Below are 7,764 nucleotides of genomic sequence, written 5' to 3' on the forward strand. Positions count from 1 at the left end.
TGGCAATGTGCCTTTTAATTTCCTGGCTGCTGGTGCCAAGACTGTTGACTATGGAGCCAAGCAAACTAAAGCTGTGTACAATCTCAATCTCTTCACCACCCATCCTGATGCTGCTGCCAATTGGTCCAGTGGTGAGAATCTTTGTCTTCTTGACATTGAGGTACATGATATTCATTTTAATTCTGAACAGACACCTCATACAAAGGTCTCATAACAAAAGTTTACAGAATATTGTAAGACATGTATAAGAAAAAGCCTGAGTTACCCTGGAGTAGCGACTGACCTCCACTGTATGACCCCACAGCGGCCCGCCACCGAGTGACCCTGCCATGGTCCGCTGCCGCCTGACCCCACAGGACATCTGCAACCTGATTGAAGTATTCACGCATGACTACCAGGAAGCCAGCCCTGCAGAACTCAAGCTTTACAACTTCAACCTGTGTGAGGTCCCTGGGAGTCCCACAGGGGCAGGTAATCCTGTAGAGTGCAAGCAGAATATGCACAAACTGAGTTTTTGCGCAGTTACCCAAGAATCTCTACCCAGACAGGTGGCCCAGCTGGGCGTGAGGGGAACAGTTCCAAACTGAGGGAGGTTCTGACAAGTGCCCATCTTCAAGCTAGCCTTGCTGGGCACCAGTAGGACGTCTGTAACCTGAGTGAGGTCCCTGAGCGTCCACACTCAGGCAGGGAAACCCACACACCCTCCCACCCACTACGCGTGAGTGGGACAGCTGCAAACCTGAGTGAGATCTTCCCACATGCCCACCTGGACAGCTAGGCTCACCAGGTGTGAGCCATATAGCATACACTTGTGCTTGTGACTGATCCACCACCACCACCACCTGGCTAGTACATACCCTGGTTGTCCCCCCACCCCTTAACCTCACATCTCTTCAGGGCTAGTCAACTAACTCAGTCTGAATTAGCTGTAATAATTATTTAACAGAAGAGGCCACTTTCATAGACCATGAATGGACACTTACTTTGATTCAGAAATTCAGAGAGGAACACAGGAAGCATAACTGCTATGCCCTCATCTGTAGCTGTGATTTCAGATCAAGAACCTATAATCACCCTAGACATGAAAAACTCTACCACAGCGTCATCAAGAAGGAAACGGACCACCTTGCAAGCTACACAAGTGCAAAGCAGGATGTCCTCCTCCAAAAGTGTCACAATACCAATGGATTTTCTGAAACCAGAAAGTGTAATGGGACTTTCTGATACTGAATTCAAAAGACCAATGATTGAATATTTTCAATGGGTGAAAGACAAACTTGAAGAATTTCAGGAATTGCAAGCAAAACCCAGGAAGAGCTTAAAAAATCCAAAACAACGAATATAAAACAAATGAGGCATTAGAAGCTCTGGAAAAACTAAAAATCGCTATCCAAAATATGAGGTTCAGTGTTTCCGATGCTGTCAACATGATGGAGGGACATATGAACAGAGTTGAAGAAATGGAACACAGAATCAGTGAAATTGAAGATAGAATTGTCACCACTGACCTGCTAGAACTAAAAGCAGAATGAAAAAGGAAGGGGGGGGGGAAAGAAAACCTAAGAGTAATCTGGGACACCATTAAGAGAAATAACATGTGCATCATTGGAATCCCAGAATAGGAAGAAGCAAGTAAAGGATCCAAAAAAGTTGTGGAAGTATTGCTGGAAGAAAACGTCCTAGGCATAATGAAGAATGAGAGAATATATATTCAAGAAGCTGAGAGAACTCCATATAGAATAGACCCCAAAAGAAAAACACCAAGACATATCATAGTCAAATTCTCCAGAACCAAAGATAAGGAGAGAATTCTGAAAGCAGGAAGGGAGAAACAAAGAGTAACCTATACGTGAGAGCAGATAATACAAAGCACCAATTTCTCAGCATAAAACCATGCAAGCAAGAAGACAGTGGAATATAGAACAGTCAAAGAAAACAACTGTAAACCAAGAATGTAGTATCCGATGAAGGAGCGATGAAGATATTCCCAGAAAAACAAACTAAAGGAGTTTGTAAAAACAAGACCAGAGTTACAGGAAACACTGAGAGAAGTCCTTCTTACAGAGATGCCACAGAAAGCAGGATGGACCAAAGTAACTAGCAACAACACCAAAAAGAACTCAACACAATGATAGCAATAAAACCCTACCTGTCAATAATCACACTGAATGTGAATGGTTTAAATGCACTACTGAAGAGAAAAAGAGTAGCAGATTGGAGAAAAAAACCCCAAAATCCATCAATATGCTGTCTAAAAGAGACACACCTGAAAACTGAAGATAAAGAAAGATTGAAAATAAAAGGGTGGGGGAAAATATACCAAGCAAATGGCAACCAGAAAAAAGCAGGAGTAGTGATGTAAATCTCTGATAAAATAAATTTCAATACAAAAACCATCACAAAGGAGAAGGCAAGTTATTACATAATGCTTACAATATCAATAGAACATGAGGACATAACAATAATAAATATCTATGCACCAAGTGATAGAACTGCAAAATATATAAAACAAACTCAACAGAGATACTGAAGAATTAAACTACAAAATAAACCAACTCGATCTCATAGATATTTACAGACTAATGCATCCAAAAAAAGCACAGTATAATTTCTTCTTCTATGTGCACAGAAAATTTCCCAGAATAGATCACATCTTGGGACACAAGGCAAGAATCAATGAATTAAAAACCATACAAATCATACAGAGCATCTTCTCAGATCACAATTCTACAAAATTAGAAATTAATAATAAGAGGATAAAGGAGAAAAAAACATACATATGGAAGTTGAACAACACCTTGTTTGAACATGAGTGGGTGCAAGAAGAAATAAAAAATGAAATAAAAAAGTTTCTTGAAACAAATGTCAATGAAAATACGACTTACCAAAACCTCTGGGAAACAGCCAAAGCAGTAATCAGAGGTCAATTTATAGCAATAAGCATCAAAAGGCAGGAAAAAAATGACAATTGACTCTCTAACCCAACATCTCCAACAAATTGAGAAAGAACAGCAAGAAAACCTGGCACCCTCTAAAACAACTGAAATTATAAAAAATAGGGCAGAAATAAATGAAACAGAAAACAGAAAAACAACTGAAATAATCACCAAAACTAAGAGTTGGTTCTTTGAAAGGTCAATAAAATCGACAAACCTCTAACACAACTAACAAAGGAAAAGACACAAATAATCCAAATAAAAGATGAAAATGGCAACACCACAACAGAACCGAGTTAAATAAAAAGACTAACAATGAACTATTATGGAAAATTATACTCAAACATTTTTTAGCTTCTCCGGTGGTTCTTTCCACAGATGTAATCTATCTGATTCTTATGCATACCATCAGGTGAAATCCATGTGCATAACCTGCAGTTATGTTTCTTATAAAACATATTTGCAATGAATAAGTCATTGGTGGTGCAAAATTCAATCATTCTATCACCAGTTTTATTTCGTCATCAAGCCCATGTTTTCCTACTACTAATTCTTCTTCTCTGTTCCCAACTTTTGCATTCCAGTCACCCATTATTATCAATGCATCTTGATTGCATTTTTGATCGACCTCATACTCTAAAAGTTGGTAGAAATCATCTATTTCTTCTTTGGCTGTCTGTTTGTTGGTGACTATATCTGAATGATAATGGTATTCACGGGACTTCCTTGTAAGTGTATGGATATTATGTTGTTACTCACAATGTTGTACTTCAAGACGGATCTAGAAATGACTTTTTTAACTATGAAAGCAACCCCATTTTTTCTCGCCTTTTCATCTCCGGAGTAATATATCATATTGTCATCTGACTCAAAATGCCCCATGGTGGTCCATCTCATCTCTGCAATGCCTAGTATGTCAATATTTATGCGTTCCATTTCTTTCTTAACAATATCTAATTTTCCTACATTCATGGTTCTCACATTCCATGTTCCAATCACTACTGTCTGCTTACGACTGTTCCTCTTCCTTTGTATTTCCATACTTGAAAGTTCTACCTCAGTTGCCCTCTCTATTAGTCTATGTGTGTTCTGTTGTACATAGGGTTTTCAGAGGCCTGCTATTTCAGAAGTGGATGGCCAATCCTTCTTCCTAGTCTTAGTATGAATGTTCTGATTTAGAGGAGTATCTGACAGGGATATGTCATACCTTTTCAGTCTGTAGGCAGAACAAATCATCCGGGAGGCTGGGCTCTATGAGGAGAACTGTGGTGTCAGGATTGATGGAAGATATATTAACAATCTGCATTATGCAGATGACACAACCCTGCTTGCTGAAACTGAGGAGGACCTGAAATGCTTGCTGCAGAGGGTCAAGGACTGTAGCCTGATTCAGTATGGATTGAGGCTCAATGTCAAGAAGACAAAGATTCTCACCACTGGACCAATTGGCAGCATCAGGATGTATAGTGAAGAGATTGAGACTGCTAACAACTTTAGTCGGCTTGGCTCCATGGTCAACACTCTTGGCACCAGTAGCCAGGAAATCAAATTGCGATGGGAAACTCGGTTGTTAGGGACCTCTCCAAAGTACTCAAGATCAATGGTGTCACTGTGGAGACTAAGATGTGTCTGATACTGGCTATGGAATTTCCAATCACTTGTTATGCATTAGAGAGTTGGACAATGACTAGGGAGAATAGAAGGAGAATTGATGCCTTTGAGCTGTGGTACTGGAGAAGAGTATTGAATGTACCATGGACTGCCAAGAAAACAAACAGATTCATCCTGGAAAAGGTTAAACCAGGCTGCTCCTTGGAGGCAAGTATTCTGCGGCTTTGTCTGACATACTTTGGACATGTTGTAAGGAGGGACAGGTCCTTGGAGAGGGACATCATGCTTGGGAGGCTGGAGGGTTGGCGCAAGAGGGGAAGACCCTCTATGAGGTGGATTGATTCAGTGACTGGGGTAATCGGGATGAGTGTGTCAGAGGCAGTGCTATTGGTACAGGATAGAGCATGGTTTAGGGCTGTTGGGTCACTATGAGTCTCAAGCAACTTGACTGCATATAACAACAACAACAACATACTCAAGCAAATATGAAAACCTAGAGGAAATGGGCAAATACTTAGAAATTCACAATCTACCTAAACCAACACCAACCGAAATTGATCACCTGAATAAACCCATTACAAAGGAAGAAATTGAAAAGATAATACAACAACTTCCAGCCAAAAGAAAACCCTGGACCAGATACTTTCACAAGTGAATTTTATCAAAATTCAAAGAAGAACTGTCACCAATTCAACATAAACTATTTTAGGAAATAGAAAAAGATGGAATTCTTCCAGACTTGTTCTATGAAGCAAATAGCCTTGATACCAAATCCAGGTAAAGACATTATCAAAATACAAAACTACAGGCCAATATTTCTCATGAACATAGATGCAAAAATCCTATATAAAATTCTAACAAATACATCTAAAACCAATTCATCATGACCAAGTTGGATTTATAACAGGTATGCAAGGATGGTTCAACATAAGAAAAACAATCAATGCAATTCATCACATTAACAAAGCAAAGGACAAGAACCACATGATCTTATCAATTGATGCAGAAAAGGCCTTTGACAAAATCAAACACCCTTTGTTGAATAAAACACTCAGCGAAATAGCATTACAGGGGAATTTCTTCAACATGGTAAAAAGTATATACACAATTCCGAGATCAAATATTTTTCTCAATGGAGAGAGATTAGAGGCATTCCCGTTGAGAACAGGATCTAGGCAAGGATGCCCACTATCACCTCTCCTATTCAATATTGTATCGGAAGTCTTAGCAATAGCAATAAGGAAAGAGAAGGATATAAGAGGTATCAAAATTGGCAAATAGAAGGTAAAATTATCTCTCTATGCAAATGATATGATAGTATACTTAGAAAATTGTAAAGACTCAGCAAGAAAATTACTGGACATAGTTGACCAATTCAGCAAAGTGGCAGGATACAAGATGAACATACAAAAATCAATTGGATTTCTTTACAGTGACAAAGAAAATACAGAACTGGAGCTAAGAAAAAGCAATAGCCTTCCCAATAGCTAATTGCAAGATTAAATACTTGGGAGTAAACCTAACCAGAAACACAAAAGATCTATTCAAAGAAAATGAAAAACCATTACTACAAGAAACAACAAGAGACCTAGAGAAGTGGAAGAATATTCCTTGTTCATGGATAGGAAGACTCAATATTATGAAAATGACAGTATTACCAAAGGCAATTTATATGTTCAATGCAATCCCAATACAAATACCAATTCCATTCTTCAATGAGATGGAAAAGACTATCTTGCTTTGTATTTGATAAATGCTATTATCTCCTTGGGTTTGTTGCAAGATTTTATGCGATGAGATCTGGAAGTCTGGAGCAGGGATCTTGTTCAGTTAGTTCTTCAACAATATTTCTCATCAGAATAATTTATCAATAGGAATAAGATATGAAAGATGCCAGATACTGAGAATTGTGATCTATTGAGTTAACCAAGACATTGTGCTGTCTCTAGACATATACTACAATAAGTATGGTCCAGATTTTAAGTAACAGTTCAGCTATGATCACAGAAATGAGTCTGGTAGACTGTTTAGCTAACTAGCAAAAGATTATAAGGAAGGGTTTTCATTCTCTTGATCACTTATCTTCAGTCATATATATATATATACAGAGAGAGAGAGAGAGAGAGATGATGGAGATGGAGAGGGAGATGGAGAAGGAGAAGGAGATGGAGATGGAGAGAGAGAGAGAGAGAGATCTCACCTTAACCAAGTCTCACTTAGAGAACTGCACCCTCTCAGTAATGCTGAACTAATGATTCTGTGATATTGTTTGGAAATTACTAATTATATTTCTCAGGTGACTGTAATGTGCAGTTTATCTTGGGACCTTTGCTGCTAGGATGAAGCTGTACTTTTGTACTTGTGCTTAAATTTCTCTGTTCAGTTTAGATTCTTTTTATCTTTAAAGAAAATAGTTTTGAAATTTTAAATGACTATGGAAGACCTTGTCAAATAATAGATGGTAAGGTCTTCATTAGCAGAATTTCAGTTCAATGGGCCTGGATTGGGTTGAAAACCTGCATTTTCTTAAATACCCATGTGACGTGGATGCTATGAATTCAGAAAACCCATTAGAAGACTGCTATTTTATGATAATCATGATCTGGTGCATCTTAATCTCAGAATAAAACCTACTAGCACGTTTTTCACAAGTCTCAATGATCCTAAGCCCAGTTTTGAAATCTATACATAGGTCTTATTGCCATGTCATGTCTTTATCCTATGCATTAGTTGAGATGTCTTATTTTTTTACCACTTTCTCATTTTGATTTTTAGTTTTCCTGACTAGAAAGTCTAGCTTTGGTACTGTAGTATACTACATATTGTACTTTTATGCTAACTTAGAAGTCGGTAATTTGAAAATATCAGCTGCTCTGTGGGAGAAAATAAATCTAATCCAAATGGACTCAACAGTGAATTTAACCAGGATGACTATACATGAGAATTTCTGGTGATTTAGTGCTAAAAAGTTGCACTACTAACCTGATGTCATGCAATTCAGATCCACTCGTTGCTCTAAGGGAGAAAGACGGACAATCTCCTCCTATGTGATTTGCTAACGATCTGCTGGAGAATGAGCTGTGGGTTGGTTCCAACTTGGCAGTATTCAAATTCAAAGTCAGAAAACTCAAGTATTCCAAGCAACAGGGCAATAAAATTTGCATTTTGGAAAATTGTCTCTAGCTACAGTGTTGATCAAGACAGGCTTTGTAGAAAA

This window comes from Elephantulus edwardii, unplaced genomic scaffold (genome assembly GCF_000299155.1).
Source record: "Elephantulus edwardii isolate Elephantulus edwardi_28Jun2011 unplaced genomic scaffold, EleEdw1.0 scaffold00248, whole genome shotgun sequence".
Classification (NCBI taxonomy): Eukaryota; Metazoa; Chordata; class Mammalia; order Macroscelidea; family Macroscelididae; genus Elephantulus; species Elephantulus edwardii.